Source organism: Mchenga conophoros, linkage group LG22 (assembly GCF_057382185.1).
Source record: "Mchenga conophoros isolate Kocher_MC1m ecotype Shallow Benthic linkage group LG22, M_conophoros_male_GT1.1, whole genome shotgun sequence".
In the NCBI taxonomy this organism is placed as follows: Eukaryota; Metazoa; Chordata; class Actinopteri; order Cichliformes; family Cichlidae; genus Mchenga; species Mchenga conophoros.
The window spans coordinates 26,227,133-26,245,944 of NC_140546.1; the positions used below are offsets into that span (position 1 = coordinate 26,227,133).

General features: G+C 41.4%; 1 protein-coding gene across 2 annotated transcripts in view; it reads left to right on the top strand.

Moving 5' to 3' along the window:
• Nucleotides 1-18,812, top strand: part of dlgap3 (discs, large (Drosophila) homolog-associated protein 3) — a 148,724-nt gene that overhangs the window by 74,435 nt on the left and 55,477 nt on the right. For both annotated transcript variants that reach the window (XM_085261587.1, XM_085261588.1), the window contains one exon: nt 3,663-3,737. The gene's annotated coding sequence lies outside the window, so the exon portion shown is untranslated. The remainder of the gene's footprint in view (nt 1-3,662; nt 3,738-18,812) is intronic.

An 18,812-nucleotide genomic window follows, 5' to 3' on the forward strand; every position in this document is an offset into this window, starting at 1 on the left:
CTCTGCAGTCTCTCGTTGCAGTGGCCAGACCAGACCTGTCCTCTGCTGACCCACTATGAACTGGCCGTGCTGCTCAGCCCTGTGGGAAATCCTTGGTGCATGTCTGGCCCTAATTAATACCCCTGCTGCAGTCTCTTATTAGACGGAGAGATGGAGAGAGCGAGTGAGAGGGAGAAAGAGAAGGAGAGAGAGAGAGAGGGAGACAATTAAGTATTGATTATATTTGCATAAATAGCTCCAGTTGTTTAAAGCCTGGTATGACCCCACGTGTTAGCACAGCACTCTCTGGGCACGCATTGGGAGCAAAAATAAAGAGACGTAGAGTGAGGGTAAAAAAGAATTGACCGGAGTCGAGAGAATGCATGGATCTCCTGCAATGCGACACAGCCAAGGCGCTTTAATCGAGTCATCCCAAAGGCTATGCCACTACGTGTTAACTTCGCAATTTGAACCAATTATTGCCCCATTAGCGAGTCCACTGCATTAGGCTGGCAGAAGATAATAATGTTTTTCTGTTGAGTTGGTCATCAATATAATAGCTCGAATAAAACACCTGAGGAGGTGCGCTAGTCACTTTAGTGGTACTCTCTATATCAGCGGTGGCACCTAATAAATGTGGCCTTTGTAATTGAGGGGAAACAGAGTGGAGTGCATGGAGAAAAGAAGAGAAAATAATTGCTGTTCTCCTCGCCCACGTTGCCCTTCTTCCTCCCTGCTGCTCGCATCATGCACCCCCCACTCGCAACCCTCAGTGAGGTCACTCCTGGTGACTAATTATTTAGGTGGAAGGACTACAAAAAGTTGTTGTGCAAGTACAAGTGCAGAGTCTGAGAGTGCAAACAGTGCAAGTGTGGATGCGAGTGAGTATATTATATGCCTCTTAAAAGCGTGTATGAGGATGTTGACATCTATTATTAAATAAGCTGAAGCCCACTGTGCAGTTTTAGGGGTTATGTAGAGAACAGTTGTTACCAAGGAGAGCATGCTCCAAATGGCTTGTCCAGTTTATGCAGACAGATAAAAGGAAATTGCAAAGTTCACATTAATGTTAGGATTTTTATGCGTTTAGCTTCTTTTTTTTTTTTTTTTTTTGCAACTCATGACAGTAATAAGTTTTTTGTTTGGTTGTTTTTTTTGGGTTTTTTTTTTTATTTTCAATCAATCACTGTAATTTCATGCAACTATCCAGATGTTTTAAAACATTAACTGGAAAGTGTAATAAATCAGAATATATCTGAGAAAGTAACAACTCAACGTCTTATAAGCATAGTAGTGGCAGATGTTGTTTAGCTCCCAACATGTCTGTAACAGTGCCATATGCCATTTTGGCATATGGTTCAATGTGAAATAAAGGAGAAGGTGTAACCGTTGGGTTCCTACAAACACTGAGCTTAATGTCCAGGAATAATCCAGAATGGGCATGATATGATTGTGTGTATGTATTAGGCAGCAAAATCAGTAGCTAAGTACGGTGATCAGCTACAACCATGATGCCACCTGTCTAAATGCATTGCGTGGTTTGTCTTGTTCTGTGAGGCAGCAGCCATTGGGGAGTGCCATGTGTACTGAAAATGAAGCCTTTGGTTGTATATCCACATATATCCCAGGACATTAGTGCTCCTAGCAGAGTGCCGCGTTGTAATGAAATAATCAATGTTATTCACATCACCATCCACTGCCTATAAAGTTGAGGGCCCTGTTGAGTCAGTTACTCAGAACCAGATGCTTGTTTCTGTCGTATCTCCAATCTGTTACATACTTTTATCATTGTTTTTAAAAACACTGAAATATCTTTATATGCTGTTATGTTAATAAAGATTATGTCAGCAGGCTTGTCTCTTGCTGTGTCTAATTTTAATTTGATGTTTGTGCACTTGTGGGACGCTATTATAACCTAGTACTATAAATAATTACTGCAGTTTGCGCATCACTGAGTATTAGATATAAGCATGATCTGACAAAAAACAATTTCTAGTGTAGAATTCATTTCAAAGCAAATGAATGAATTTGCATTGAATATGTCTGGCAATGTTTTCTTTTGCTGTGAGAGAGCTGACTTGAAGTTTCTCATTTGCGCTCTCCAGTGTATTTATGAATCGAGCAGTTTGTGTTACTGGAAAACGACAACACAAAGCAGTGTGTGTGTGTGTGTGTGTGTTTCTTTCAGCACTGCTAGGAATTTTACCTGCTACATGTGCCGCGTGCCATGGACGTGCTTGCGCACGAGAGAGGATATCAGTCTGCGTGTTTGTGCATGAGTTTAACTTCATATTTTGCGTATGACAGTGCCAGCAGGGCTGATCAGTGTCCATGCTGAGGGCTTTGTCACAGCTGACCTATATTAGATGAAAGCAGCTGGATCAGTGGCCTACAGGGACAGCAAAAGAGTTGTGTTCTAATTATCTCTGCAGCTAGCTAGCGACACATCACACCCGCGCACACACCCATGTACAAACACACACACACACACTTTTTGCGACAAAATCAATGGAGGCTCGTGAGAGCATCTGCCATGCTCTGCTTGACGAGTGACAGCAGCACATCCTCCATGTAGGATTGGCAAAAATACACCGCCTCCTGTCACACAATGCATGTTAAAACCATTTTGTGATGACTTGGGTCTCTGAATGCAACACTGCATGACACTGCCATTCCACTGAGTAAAATATCATTACCAGGTGATCACAGCGAAAATGATTTCATACTGTTGCCGTGTCCTTTAGGGATTGTTAAAACACATCCAGTGCCTTGTTGATGATTTCTCTTATGGATTTAACTGTGTAAATGTTGTGTGTATATTAGCTGCTTGCTGTTGCCATGGAGCACCAAAGTAACACATGCCGAGGGTGTGCATTAGCTATAATGAGGCACAGAATAACAGGAAGGGGGAAAGAAAGTCCCAGAGAGGTATTGCTAACAGCTAGCAGTACTCACTGTACTCATGCTAATGCTAATGGATGGGTAATAAAGCATGCACAACCCTGTGGCATCCTGTAATACCACCACAGTTAGCTTGCTAGCATTTTATGTCACACAGACAAAGCATCCTATTTTCCTGTTGGCGTGTTATCACACACACAGCTACACACACATGTTCTCCCATCAGGTGACACAGTGTTACTTTGTGTAAGCCTCGGTGTATTTCTTTTCTGAAGTTCAATGATTTCACAGTTTCTGCTGCTTTTAGGAGGTAATTGGATGCAGCACACACTCAATTAAGTTGTTAGCCTCTGAGTCATCCCCTCCTCTTTCTTTCTCTCGTTATTGTCCGTATCTCTTTTCCATCCCTTTATTTCCATGGCTAATTTCACTCTCTCTGCTGTTATCTCGTTCTCCTCTTGTCATATCCTCCTATCATCCAACCATTCGTGGCTCCGGGGCCTGGCATTCCTAACAGGGGAGCTGAAGTGTTAGTTAGGCAGTCAGGGGAGGCTTCTTGTTTTGGGACCGGCAGGCACATCTTCCACCACATTGCAGGCACTCATTTACAGGTCGGAGCTTATGGGGAGGGGGTGCTTTTCCCATAACGGGGAGAAGGATGTACTGCAGAGAAATGGAACTAAATGCTTCCATCCACATGTGATAAGTCTGGCGCAAATCTGCACGTGAGATTTTTATTTGAGCTTCCCTGATGTTGTCTTTGTCTCTCCCCCTGTCTGCAGAGTGACTGGGACCGAGTTATTTTTCCATCCTTTTCTGCCTATACCTATGGAGCACCATTTCCTGATGAGACTGTGGTAAGTAGAAGGCACAATCACACATGAATGTAACTCCTGCAGCTACACGTCACCTGTACCCACATACGAATTCCACTTCTGTCTTCTGCGTCCTTGAAATCCATCCCTCGGGGATTAACCCACGTCAGTGAAACAGCTCAGAGAAAGTGGGATTCTGAAGCATGCCGCTCACTCTCCTGCATGGCCTGCCTTGTATTTGATCTCACATTTGAAGCAATATTGACTAAGTCGCGTCTCTGGAGATGTTTGCTGCTGTCGACCGTCATGGCTGAACACTACATACAACAGTTTAAACTGTCACTACCCTGCGTGGGTTGGTTGAGAAACATCGACATGACAAAGTTGCCATACTGTTGGCCTTGCATTTTGGAAAGAGGCTAATGGCGAGAGGAAAATAGAAACAGTAGATGGAAAGATGTCAAGACAAGTACAGACTGGCACAGTAGTAAAGTAAAAAATAGCTGGCATGACTGACCGATCGTGCTGGCCCGAGGATGTACTACTATTCTTAGCTTCAGTCTCCTCCTTTTTCTCCATCTCCCCTCACTTTCTCTTCCCTCCTTTCTCTTGATTCGCTCTTGTGATGTCAGCACTCTACAGGATATCTGGTGTTTGGAGGAACCCTGGATCTATCTACTCTTTTTCTGTAATTGGCTAAAACCATTCAACGGACTTCCATCTATCTACCTCCCAAACATTTGTCATTTTATTTATTTATCCTCTCTGTTCACTTGTTTAGCCTTCGTCACCTCAGCTAATACAGTTACACTCCTCTCTTTTTGTCCATTGTTGGATTTACCATGTTAATGAAATGCTGAAGCTTTCACCTAATTACAGCTACAGAGAGGGCCACTTAGAGGCTAAGTGCCCTGTGTTTGTGCATTTTATCTGATGTAATACAAGGCCAGGATGTGATGGGATGTTCTATAGAAGTAAAATTACAGATGCATCACATTGTTGCTGTCAGAACCGGAAACTCTCTGCAACATGCCTAAAATGGCCTATTTCTGTCGCCAAGTAGCGTTATCATTCCTGTCATTGTCATCAGGGTACATATATATTCTGACAGATTCTGAGTGCTCTGCATGAAATAACACACATTAGAAAATAATACACAAGTTGGACACCAAAAGTAGTCTTCTCTGCTATGTCTAAGAATACAGATAGACTTCTATGGTCACTGAATGATCATTGTCATGGCATAGCCTCTTACCATAGGGTCTAGAACAGGCTCTATTCAGGTAATTCAGGAAGTCCTAAGATGGTTAAGATGGTTAGTCAATTAATCATAATCAAGAACACCCATTATAATGATGACTCTCTTTTAATTCTTAGTCTCTGCACAGGCGTTTTTACTTACGTGGTTTAGATTTTAGGAAAGTTGACTCTACCTAAAAATTGATTTAGTCACCTTGACGTCCCCCTTTGGTTTGCTTTCAAATTTTAAAGTGCATTTGATGTCTTGGTTTTCAAAACAACAATGATGGATCTTCTTATTAAGATCCCAAGGACTTTGATTGATACACTAGTGACTTGTCAAATATATCCACACCTCAGATCATACCCTGTTTATCATCTATCTAGGTCTTTACTTTATCTGTTACAGTGGGTTCATCATGTAGATTATGTGTGCGCCTGAATTAGTCAACACTTGCATTTTTTTAAGAAGGCTTGGGATCCATGGAGTGGAAATGCTTTATTACTATACTGTATTGCTACATGGTTTGGCAACCTTTCTGTTAAGCTCAGATCCCAAGTTCAAAATTAAAAGGGCTGGAAAGATAGTTGACGTGCTCCTTTCATTTCCCCATTCAGAGTCAGTGATACAGCAGGGTCTGAAAGTTACTGAGGACAAAAATCACATCTTTAATAAGTATCAGTTGACACCATCAGGCAAAAGCTTTAGGGCACCAAACTGTAAGTTCAATAGGTATAAATTTTCTATTGCCAATATCGGCTAATTATTCAATTGTAATTAGGGTAAAAATATAAATAAGTGTTTGTATGTGTGTTTTATGTTTCCCTCTGTTGTCCAGTTTAAATTTCTCAGAAGTGACCCAATAAAGGCTAATCGAATCAAATCGAATCGAATCTATTTCAGTCTAAAAGAGACCAAATAAAGGAACTTTAGGAGTCACCCCCCTGCTGGTCGTTCAAAGGAATGCAGGTTTGCAGCCCTCGGCACTGACTACACTTTTCAGTATGAGAGGATCCTTCCACCTTATAAATTCTGTTCCTTTCTGTGGCTTTACTAACACATCCATAACTGTCCTTGGAGTTTTCTTTCAACTTTTGCTGGATTCTCATTCAGGTGCCAACTGACAAAGTGGGGCTGGAATACATTAATAAAGCACAGCATCTGTGCTTTTCCTGCTGGTATAAGTCAAAATATCTACTGCAGAGAAAAGTCTAATTCACACAGTCAAAGTTAAATCGGAGACCATAAAGTACATTTAATAACACCAATTCCATGAATAGATAAGAGCACATTCGCAAAGTAGCATTTGAACACACTGATAGAGTTTGTGGCCATGTGTAAAATGAATTTTGTGGTGTGAATGAAAAACTTTTTCAAAGTTCTCTTTTTGGCCCAAGGCACTTTTTAGTGGCTGCCTGATGGGAGTAGCTGTAAGGAGTGGTGAAGGAGGTCTACAGGGCCCTTAGTAATGGAAGCTGTGAGGGTCTAAGAGTTGGGTTTAAGTGGTGCTGGTGATTTTGGTTGCATGCTTGATTATTCCTGTGAGCTTTTTCTTGATTTTCACTGTGAAGAAGTTGCAGCAGGATGCTGTTTCTTGTGCTGTACCCTAGGGACTAGGCTGGCTTTCAAGAACAGCTGGAAAAGCTGTTCCACCCCTACAGTTTATATAAAAGATGGATGTAGCCACTGTGATGTCAGCGATTGGTTAGTGAAGTCCCATTATGAGTCCCCGACATGAGTGTTTTTGCTTCCACATGTTGGTTTTGGGAAATGGGGAGTGACGAGTAAAGGCTGGACTTGGCTTTGGCAGAAATAAAAAATGCATGCTCATTGGCTACTAACTTGGGGTTGACAATTCATTAACCTTCAGTAGTGGTCAGAAATGGGAGGTTTGGGCATTTCTCTGTGTCAGCTGATGCAAACTCAAAACCTCTTGCATCTTTACTTCTTATCTTTTAAATTTATGTGCATTTCAGCAGCAGTAATTCTATCAGAGTCACGTCGGGCTTTCCTCCCTTAGTAATGATATGTTTTTGTAATTTGAATGCTATAACTAAGGACTTCCTCTTGACTTTTCACATTAAAAGTCTTGCTGCCTTTCATTTATGGGCATATTTAATGGGCGAAAGTGTTGAGTTTAGCTGGTTATGCCTTGACATCAATTACAATACAGCTTGTGACTACGTGTTTCACTGACAAGTCCACATGAAGCTTTTAACTGATGACTTGTGAGGAGTATTTTGCAGAGATGAGTCACTTTCCTCCATTTTTCTCCCTCACTCACGTCTCACTTCTGAATGGTTATAGGTGTGTGTGGCTACACAGGCTTTACTGCGTGCATGCGTGTGCCTGTGCGGCTCGTGGATCTGTGCCCAGTCTTCCCGCTGTGAGCATATGGTTTCTGGGAGAGTAACTTCAAACAGCAGCTCTTTGTAGCACTGAAGGACAGCATCTCATTAGGACGTGTGCAGTTTGGTGTGTGTAGCTGCAGACAGAAGCGAGCCTGCATTAGAGCAGGTTATCAATTTAGTTTTTTGATTATCTGCAGTGGAGCTTATCGGAAGGAGATAAGAGAATTAGGGCGAAAATCATTTTCCCTGAGCACTCCTTCATCCCAACGTTGTTCCCAGCAACAACATGCGAGAATAAAATCGTCCCATTTTATGTTCTAATTTCTATATTTCTCTCACAGGTGCATTTTTTCCTTTTATGTTCAAATAGGACTCTTTCTGCAGTTTTTGGATTATAAAAGTTTTTTATTATCGCTCTTCTTTATCCAACGTGCACAAGAAGGGACGTTCCTCAAAGGCAAAATTTTCTGTTTAATGTTATTCAAGGAAAATAAAATATACAGAACAAAAATAGAGTCTAGTGCAGAGCAATACTGCAAATCTTGGTATCGATCTGATGCCATGTAAATATTGCAGATACCCATACCAGAGTTTTTAACCTATAAAGGCAGTTTATGTACGAGAGAGCAGCGTGTTATGATTTATGAGCCGAATCATCATTAATTTGCAAATCTTGAACACATTTGAATAACTGCTAAATCACACCCTTCAGCTTTTCTTTTATTTTGAAACTGGGTGTTTTTGGAGACTGTAATGTAAATGTGCCTGTCTCTAAACATGCTGGGTCAGCTTCTGTCATTTAAATGTACTAAAGACTATAAATAAAATAGGCACATTTCATTTCCAAAACAATTATTAATCTAACACAGGTCAGTGGGATACATATTAAACTATAAGAATAAAAATAAAGCATCGATCGAAAGAATACCAATTCCAGCTTTGGTTTTGATATTATTGATATTTGGATCCAGGTCGAGATAAAAGACAACCAGAACCAGTGGCTGTATTCAGTCCAGAAATCAATGAAAATTATAAACTGAACTATTATTTTCCATGTCTCGATCTAGCCATCTTTTTTGCCTCCTGGTCTCATTCCCACCCTCATCACTCTCTTTTTCTCCCGCCGGATGATTTATGGATATCTTTCATCAATGCTAAAAGCAGCGCTCATCTGTTCTGAACTACTGAAGACCTGTATCATAAGATGAAAGAAAAAAACAGAGAGACTAGAGTTAAGGGCTTGCAGCCTATGTAATGCGTTTGTCTGCGTGCAAGTGTGTCACAGAAGAAGAAAAAGAGCGATGGAGTCGAGAGACGAGAGGCAAAGGGAGGCAGAAACTGTCTCAGCCGTCACATGATTTAATCAAAGCCATCCATCACATCAGGATAATTAGACAGCAGCATGGATCGCACGGCCAGAGCCCATCAGTTAGAACGCACGTACACACAAACGCGTTCACACCCATCTGTACTTCTATCCAGAAAACAAGAGAGGAGGGACCCAGCACAGTCAGCACTGGATCCATTCAGGACTGTCACAGCAAAAACATGTTTGTACAAAATTTAGACATAATAACTCAGCGACAGACAATGGGGAACGGTGTGAGCGAGTCGGCCTAAGTTGGTGTCCGTCAGTGGGGCTTTCAGTTCTTGATGGCTAATTAATTGCGCAGAATAAATGCTGGCAGTCAGAGAACTCCGCATAAAGCCAGATAATGACCAGAGTTCACGGCCTGACTGCAGAAAATGTCAACAAAAAAAGTCAGAAAGTGTCATTTATGCCTTAAGACCTGTCTTGCAATAAGAGGAAAAAAACTGAACAAAACTCTTACTCCTAATCTAGCTTTCCATTGTGTTTTAGATTTTATGATAAAATCTGTACACAAAAAAGGTTTAAAGCCGTACTAGTGGGAATTATATGATAACGTGTAATGCAAAGGGACTTGTATTAACCTCTTTTTAACAAACCCTCACATATTAATCTCCTGAATCTGTTTCGGACCTATTGCCCTTAACATTATATGCCGTAGTCGAGCCTCTGCACTTTAATCACATAATTTCGAGCAGCAGTAGGTAGCTGTTTTCACTAAATGGGTCTAAAAAATTAATCTACATTACCAAATATCAGGCAGACTAAACACAGAGAAGCCTTTGGCCTCTTAGAGATGGTGGATTTTTTTTGTGTGGGTTTTTTTTTTCAGATGGCAGTGAAGACTAAAAGGAAAATATGAACTGGGCCCCAAACAATGCTGAATTGCCCACATCAGCTTCATAAATCACATGGCCTCTAGCCAAAAAAATGCCTCGTGGCTTAAATAATTTCCTCTTTGCTGTGCTTTGAAATTTCCTTTTGTTAGTGACTTTTGGTTCGGTTTGATCCATGAAATACATTTCCTGAGCCTTGAAAATAGCCTTTGTGTTGCAAGGCAACATCTGCTGCTTAAATAGTGCGGGCCTCAAGGGTGTTTAAATTGTAGCAAGTATAAGTATTGTAGTTGAGAGAGAAAGATTAGTGCTGCTGTTGTTAACTATAACAGCTATTATTATCACTTCAAAAGACTTTTCTTTCATCCTCCAAACATTGCAGTTGAGCTTAAGGTGGATTTGGACTTTGGACTTTTTATTCAAACTCAAAAGAACAAAGCAGAACATGTTTGTCGTAGTATGGTCACACCAAAAAAACAACATACTTCAAAACTCTCCAGCTAAGCCTCAGCGGTCTTTACTTCCTGTTAAATGCTGCCACATTGATTTTGAACTGTGGACTTACCAAATGTGAATGTACACCTTACAGCCAGTTCACCTTTTTCATGTGACTTAACATCAGTATGGGAAAGGCAAAATGAGGCCTCACACAGTTATTTTTAGCAGTTTTGTTAAGCTAAAGGTCAGACAGTAGTCATATCGGATGGACTTGCGACTATCCAATCAGGTTTTCCCAACTGCTAGCAAAAAGTAGAGGAAAGCACTGCTTGAAAATAAACTCAAATAAAAAAATGGATCACCATTAAATGTGCTTATTAGTGCTTACCGTTGCTCTGGTGATGAATCCTTAATCTCCTCATGGCAGCGTTACTGACCCAGTCAAATCAAAACGCTTTCATTCTGGATTTTTGATGCAGTTCATCACCATGTGGAGCTCTGGCAGAAACATTAAGGCTTTCTGTATGTCTACTGCAAAATCCTAGAACTTGCATTAGAAATGTAATAAGGGAAGCAGAGTGATCCTAGCTTCTAGGTTGGCAAGCCTTGGTGTACTCTATAATTTGCCACTGTTAATTTTGAAGCTTGATGTGCCTTCAGTGTAACCCCCCCCCCAAAAAAAAAAAAAAACCTAAAATAAATGAAATCCTGATGGGCTGTTAGTCCTGTGATGGACTGGCGACCTGTACAGAGTGTACCCAGCCTTTCAACCTATGACAGCTGGGATAGGCTCCAGCTCCATCATGATCCTAATTGGATAAGCAGAAGAAAATGAATGGATGGATCTTGATGGCCAATTAAATCTGTTGTTTGATACAATCAGTGGAAATTTCCATGAAGTTTTGAGTGTCTGTGTAATATCTATACATTTATCTATATGGTAATCTGTAGATACAGTCAGTGCTATTGGAATCAACTTTCTAGTAATGCCCAAATGTGCATCAGACCAACAGATAAGACTTGGTGCTAATATGATTTCCCACTCACGTCCTTTGTTGCTGATGTGTTGCACCTTCACATCGCCTTTATTAAGCCTTGCTTCCTCCCTGCTTTCTGTCATGCCCTGATATTAAAATAATGAATAAGCGTTTCAATGAAAACTGTTGGAAACGCTTTGTCTTTACGCAGATTGTTTAATGATGCTCTTACTAAAGTGCTTTTTTTTGCATTTGTTAATTGTTGATTTTAATAAATCAAACATAAAGGAGCACCGATGCCTTAATCCTCCTGTCGAAAGAAAAAAAAATAATGATTTTGCCAATTACATGCAAGTCATGTGATAGGTATTGCAACTAGAGATTAGCACTAATCCCTTCAAGATGTATTTTTATTGTCTTAGCTCATAATCAACCAACAATGTGGCTTTAACGCTCTGAGTGATCCTGTTTTAATGGTAATTTTAGGTTTGCATTGATTTGTTGTGGGGGAGAGCAGTGGATTTATGGGCTCTCACAGGAATTTAAAAACAATATAGACTAATTAATGTGTGCTTACTCTAATAAATGCATGCCAGCGCCTGTAGAGTGGTGGCTTATCCTGCATGATGGCAGTAGGCTCTGCTCTTGCTGCGTGCACCGAGAGGTCGTGCCCTTTTTCTTTTTTCTTTCACATATTCTCATTGATCTCGTGACCAAGTTGCAAGAGTGCAGCACTCGGATTAGAGTTTTTCCTCTTGTTCTTTCTACCTCACCCCCCACCAAGCTGCGACAACCCTCATTTTCTCTCTCCCTTTTCTCTTCTCGAGCAAAAAGGCTGCGAAAAAATAAAAAGTATCACATCTTCATTTGCCATTATCACCCTATCTCTTCTTTGGATGCAGCCTTTCACGCTGCATTTCATTTTCGCTTGTGACCGAGTTGTCGGTGCAGGTAATAAGATGGTTTGAGCAGAAAACAGATTATTATTGTCACAGAAACCAGCTCGTAACAACAAATAGATGCAAGGGGAACTATTGGGGGGTCTAGCTTTTTCACACAGCTTGTCGCATCTGTGTGTCCTCACATGCGCCTTGTGCAAGAGGGACATGAAGACAGGTCCAGCTTGTAGACGCTCACAGTGATCTGTCCTGTGAGTCACTGGTGAAGCAGCATACGCTTGCAATACACAGAGACACATGCAGAGCGTGAACGCTTCGTTGTGTGAGCATCAAGAGACTAAAGTGGGTGTTTTTATTTATCTATCTAAAAGAAGCTGAAGTCTGTTTCATTTCTGATTTCTTTTTTTTTTTATCCTCACACGCATAAAACTCACTTGATCACCGGTTTACTCGAGTAAAAGAGTGGGTGGATTCTTGGATATCATTGGCATCGCAGCAGTGAGCAAGTGACTGGATCAACTTATGAGCAACACACACCTCGGCTTTTGAGGGCTTTCTTAAAGCTGAACATAACACTGTTTAATTTGGGTGTAACTCCTTGTCGCAACCTAGGTTTTAATATTTTCGTGTTTGCCACCACCACAAATGAAAGGCGGAGATGTGATATTGCAGCTGCACAGAAGAAACGTCCCAGAAGTTGCCAGGCAGAAAAAAATAAAGCTGAACAGCAAACTTATCATCTCTTTATCTCTTTTTGCCGACTCAAATAAGGAGCTAACACGACTCTAAAATAGCTCTCACAAATCCAGACTCTGACGAATGTCTGTCTCCTTGGACCATGTTTGCGTTTGAAATTTGAAACGTATGTTAAAATAACATACGTGCTCTATATCTGGAACAATACAGAGAGTGTGAATGATTGGCCGAGGTTAAAAATGGCACATTGCAGTTATGGTTACCATGGTGAAAGCAGCTTATAGCAGACAAAACCTGTCAAGAGAATGCAGAGAGAGCCCTGTGGTCATAGCCTTGAACATGTCCAATGTACACTGCACACGTAATCAGCGTGGGCGGAGTGCACGCAGAAAATGACATAGATGAAACACACTGAGTTTGACGCACACACACATACACACTGAATGGTGGGTTTCAGCATTGTGCAGCATGTTGTATGTCACATTAACCCTCTCGAGGCAGGCGTTGCCGATTTGCAACAGTTAAAAACTAACAACCTGATTACCCCACATACATGTTTTATGAGTTTTTTTTACTCAGAAGTACCACTGCAGGACTTGGTTGTGCATTAGCAACAAAAAATTTAATTTGAGCCTGAGAGGGTTAAACAGTTATGCAAATTTCAAAAGACAAGACCTGCGTTCAGGGATACTGTGTTAGCCAAAATGAAGTATCATACAGCCAGTCAGGTCCAGCCCACTGGATGGCTTTGAGTAGTGTGAAAATTGCTGAGAAGAGGAACATGATTTTTGGACTTTTCATTGAAGTGTAAAGAATGGATCACATCATGAGAGTGGTTATCTGAGCTGTTAATTTCAAGCAAAGGGGACGTTTATGATTTCTTTGTTTGCAGTCTCACTGAATATTGGAAAACTAAGACATATTGCTTAAATTGCACTTATTTTTCTTGACATCGAATAAGCTGGTCATTATATAAGAATGTACTTTCAGTATGTGTTGTTTTACTTGTCTGGCCAACACGAGGTAATAATTTGATGTATAAAGCCCATTAACTATGCTGTAAACTATGAAAACAACAACCCACAGTCATAAAAAACTAAGTACACCACCGCATTCAGTATCTTATAGAACCACATTTAGCAACAATAACTTCATTTTCTGTCTGACTGTATCAGTCTCTTATATTGTTTGGCAGGAATTTTGCACCAGTCTTCGGTACAATGTTGTTTTAGTTCACTGAGGTTTCTGGGCATTCGTTCATACACGGCTCCTGTAAAGTTCAATTTAGTTCAATTTTTCAATTCAGCTTTATTTATATAGCACCAAATCACAGAAAGAGTTGATTCAAGGCACTCATTTCAATGAGGTTGTGAAATATTTTGTAGTTTTGCTGTCATGCTTGGGATCATTGTCCTGTTGCATGACCCAATTCTGGCCAAGATTCAGCTGTCCAACAGCTACACATTTGACTCTAGATTCACAGTTGTCTTTAATGTTTTCCACTTGTGAATAATCTTTCTCACTGCAGAGATAACACTTATCTGGGATAACACTTCCCAGATTGATGGGCAGCAACTATTGCTTCTCTGATAATATTGCTGATTTTTTTCCTACGTAGCAATTAGTTAACACACACATGTTTACATGATCAAACGTATCTGCTCAGGTTCAAATTGAGCATCAGAATTAAGAGGAAAGGTGATTTTAAAGACTTTGAATGTGACATGGTTTTTGGTTGCTAATGTGCTGGTTGCAATATTTCAAAAAATGCTGATCTGGTGGGATTTTTCCTCATAACCATCGCTAGGTTTTACAGAAAATAGTCCCAAAAAGAGAAAATTAACAGGGAGCAGCAGTTCTCTGGTTGAAAATGCCTTGTTGATGCCAGAGGTCAGAGTTGATAGAAAGTAAATAACCAGTCAATACAACCAAGGTATGCAGATGGGCATTTCTGAACCCACAACACATCCAACTGCAAAGCTGATGGGCCACTCCTGTCAGTTAACAACAAGAATCTGAAACCACAGTTCACAAAGGTTCCCCGAAATTGGACAATAGAAGATTGAAGAAACGTTGCCTTGTCTGATGAGTCTCGATTTCTTCTGCAGCATTCGGACGGTAGGGTCAGACTTTGCCATTAAAAAAATTAAAGCATGGATCCATCCTGCCTTGTATCTACAGTTGAGCTTGTTGTTGGTGTAATGGTGTGAGGGACATTTTATTACCACAACCTACCTAAGGGCTGTTTGCCAACTGTGTATTTAGAAAAAGATTGTTTCTGTCTTCTGATGCCTTCTTCCAGCAGGATAAAAACGCCACTGTAAGTTCACTGTATTGTACTGAATGACTTCCAGTGTCACCAGATCTCAACCTAATCGAGCACCTTTGTGCAGCATCATGAATGTTGCGCTGACAAATCTGCAGCAAATGCATGATGCTGTCATGTCAGTATGGACCAAACTCTTTCAAGAATTTTGAATCTATTCCATGAAGAACTAAGACAGTTGTGAGGGCAAAATGCAGCGCCTCTCAGGCCTAGCAAGGTGAAACTAATAAAGTATCGATTGGGTGTATATCAGGTGTGTATACGTCTCTGTATATATACTGAATTGTATTTTATACAGGCATTTAGTAGCTTCTAAGAGGTGGAACTGTATAACTCAGTCTTCAATTCCTTTCAATGAAGAAAAAAATGAAGAGAATATCAAAAAGAAGGGTTAGCATTTCTGTAAAGGCACGACACGTGACAGAGCACAGAGGGTAGGGTATGATACGTGAAATCCACAACTGAGCCACCTGCCAACCTGGCACTTGACTTTCACTTATTTTACATCCCATCACTTTCCACCACTGCCACATTTGTCCTCCCATATCCTCTTTTCTCTATCCTCATTTTTTTGTGTGCTCTTTGTTCCCTTGACTATGCTTTGACACTCCAAAGCTCTGCTCCCCTCATTAACTCTCTTTCATGAGGATGCAGATGACAATAATTGGTTTGAAAACAGGAGACAATGGGATACAAGGATTATCCCCGGCTCACACCCACCACCTCTAGCACCCCACGAGGACAGTGCAGCTCTGCATCCTCCCTTCGACTTTCTGTCCATGTCTCTCTCCTGCAGCTCTTTCCTTTTACACGTCTTTTGCTTCATCACTGTCCTAACTCCTTCCCCCTCATCCCTGCTTAACCCTTTTCAAACGTTTTTTCTTCACTCTCTGGATCTTTCCCACATCCTAATGTTGCCCTCTGAGAAGACGCAAAACAAATATATTATGTATAGGAAAGTGTGTGACGCCTGAGTATTTGGATGTATGCTTGTATGTGAAGAAGTTCCTGCTTGTATTCCTCTGCGTCTGAATAGGGGCAGGAGGGGGTGGAAGAAAAGGAGGGAATGAAAGGTCAAAAAAAATCATACTGCTGTTATTACTACCGTCCTCGCCACCTCCATTACGTCCACTGCCCACGGCCACTGATAACGATGAAGGGACGGGGCTCCTGAACCACAAAGACGGCAGGGTTAGCTATTCTCAGTGACTGACATTTCAGTATTACTTGTCTTCATCTTATCTTGAAGATGAGTATAATTCCTGCGCTGTTAGGACTGTATTTCAGTTTAATCATATTATTCTGTCTGATTTTTCTCTTCAGGACTGTTTCCAAACCCTGAGACTGAGGTCAGTTTATTTGGGATTGACTTTGTTAGCATTTATTGGCTTTGTTAGGAGAGTGAAATACCTTTGCACACCAGCCTGTCCACCCCGGAAAGTTCCATCAGAGTCCCCTTGGTGGTGGAGGAAAGAGGGCAAATGCTGCATCACTGACTTTGGACACTGTATTGTAAAGGAGGTGGTGATGGAAAGGTGAACAACATGATTAAAAGAGAATTAAGAAGGTTTGGGAGTGGGAATAGATGGGTTATTACTATTATTAATATTAAGACCATCACCACCTGCAGCACTCCCACTACAAAGTATCAGCAGCAGTGGTAGTTCAAACAAATAGCTGCATTAAAACAGATAATGAGTTGAGGAGTTATAATATTATAGTAAAATAATTACGCACCAGCAGTAATAAATATGAATAATAAATATGAATAATAAATATGAGCGATATAAAGCCTGAATTAAATTAACATGGACTAGACTTGATTAATTTCAAAAGAAGCCTCCCTTTATTTTTCAAACTTCTTCTCCCCTCTTCCCTCTCTGTGTTTTCTCAGGGAAATAAATCATGCGTTCCTGCCAGAATTAGAAGTGACAATCACACAGCCATGCACACCGGCAAACAGAAAGAGTTCTGTGAAATGATAATGGCATCTGATTAAACGCTGTGACTAATGCGATGTCATCTTTCCAAGGAAGCCATGAACCTGTGACAAAGTGTTGGAGGGTGTGTGTGGGGGGCGGGGTGCGGAGGGTGGGGGTAAGGCAAAGAAAGTGAGAACGAGGGTTCCGTCATCCTCGACTCATGCAAAGTGGCAGAGAAATGTCAAGAGTGGTCGTCCAGCTCCTTCTCGACGCCCTCCATCACTGTCTTTTCCCCTGTAGTTCCGTCCCTGCGTCTCCTTCTCCCCATCTGTTCTCTCCTCATTTCTGCATCCTAAAGTCACTCTCACCGTAGCCGTGGTTTATCCCTCGCTCCATTTCTCCTCCCTGTATTCTCTCCATGCCTCCCTTCCGGTGAGGGCTCTCAGGTTTCAGCTGTAACTGCTTTAGTGCACGGGATAATGGTCTGTAATTCACTTCCAGCTCCTCTTTGCTGGTCAGAGGCCCACTCATGTACAAGCAGAGAGATGTAATCAGTAATCTGTGTGTGTGTGTTTATGTGTGTGAGAGAGTGTGCTTCTGGTTGTGTATATGAGGAGAGGGTCCTGTAGCGTTTGTATTACCTTTTCAGCCACACTGCTGTGAGTATGTGTGTGCTTCTTCTCCTCGATTGCATTGCATTCATACATGCACATTTATACATTTTCTGGATGAATGAAGCTGTGTGGGGATATGTTACGTAACCCCATGTAAAAATTAAATGCCCCTAGTGTGTAAATAATGAATGCACACACACACGCGCGCGCATGTGCGTTCTCACGGTTACGAAGAAGTACTAGGAAGCAACAGCCCCTCTGCCCCCCACATAACCCACTGTGGCACCACAGAGCGAGACTGCCCTGGACTATGAATAATAGAGGGATCCCATATGTAAAACTAGATCACCAACTGTGGGCCCAAGGAAGTTGGGTAGGCTCAGGGGTGCCCTAGGGCCTTTAGGGCCAGGGTTTAAGGCTAAGCAGGACCAGGCACAGTGTCCACTGTGTGTTGCTTGCCTTGGGGTGACACACAAAGTGGGGACTGAAAGAGCCTGGATGAACATGGCAGTAGCATCTACAACTACACTTTTATCTTTGCTTTAACTGCACTTTCTGACTCATGATTGCTGTTATACACTGGGACTACATGCGGGTTATATTGGGTGCATGTTCCTTGTATGTTGTTGCACACTTTCTGGAACTGAAAATAATTCAGTGAAGATTTGCCAACTTATTTTTATAGCTGCTATCAATAATATATTTGTATTAATGTGAAATATGACACTTGTAGAAATGAACCTGTAGAGACTAATTATGTAGTTTTTATGTCCCTCGCAGCTCTATGAGACTGCTAAATGCTTGAGACAGACTGTGACATCCCAACCACAAATTATGTATAGCCATACTTGCCAACCTTGAGACCTCAGTATTAGGGAGACATTCAAAAGGCCTGTTGGGGGGTGGGGGGTCGTCATGTACATATACACAGAAAAAAATCTGAATTCTACAGTGTTTATTTATCAGACAAAATAAGTTAAATTAGATAGCTGTCAAATCAAATTCTTTTTTCCAATCATTTTGAAACTTGCATGCATATTTCCTTCTCTCACTGGTTGTTGCCATTTCTCTTCTGCTTCCTCTTCCTTTGTTCTACTTCCCACGCTTGACTTCGAGGTGTCACCGTTATTATTGTCCCGCCGGAAATGGCAGCCCAGTTAAGGATGGTTTAGCAATTTTGTTGTCCAGGTGGAAATCGGGAGAAATTCGGGAGAATGGTGGCTCCGGGAGATTTTCGGGAGGGGCACTGAAATCCGGGATTCTCCCAGAAAAATCAGGAGGGTTGGCATGTATGTGTATAGCCCGAGTCACACAGGCCTAGAGACCGATCAGCAACACCCTGGCTAGCCGGTTACTGTGCGTTCATTGACTGGTTGGTGAATAGTCGCAGGAAGTTGCAAAGCAAAATTGGTTGCAAATAGGGATACAGTGCTGCACAGAAGAACTCCT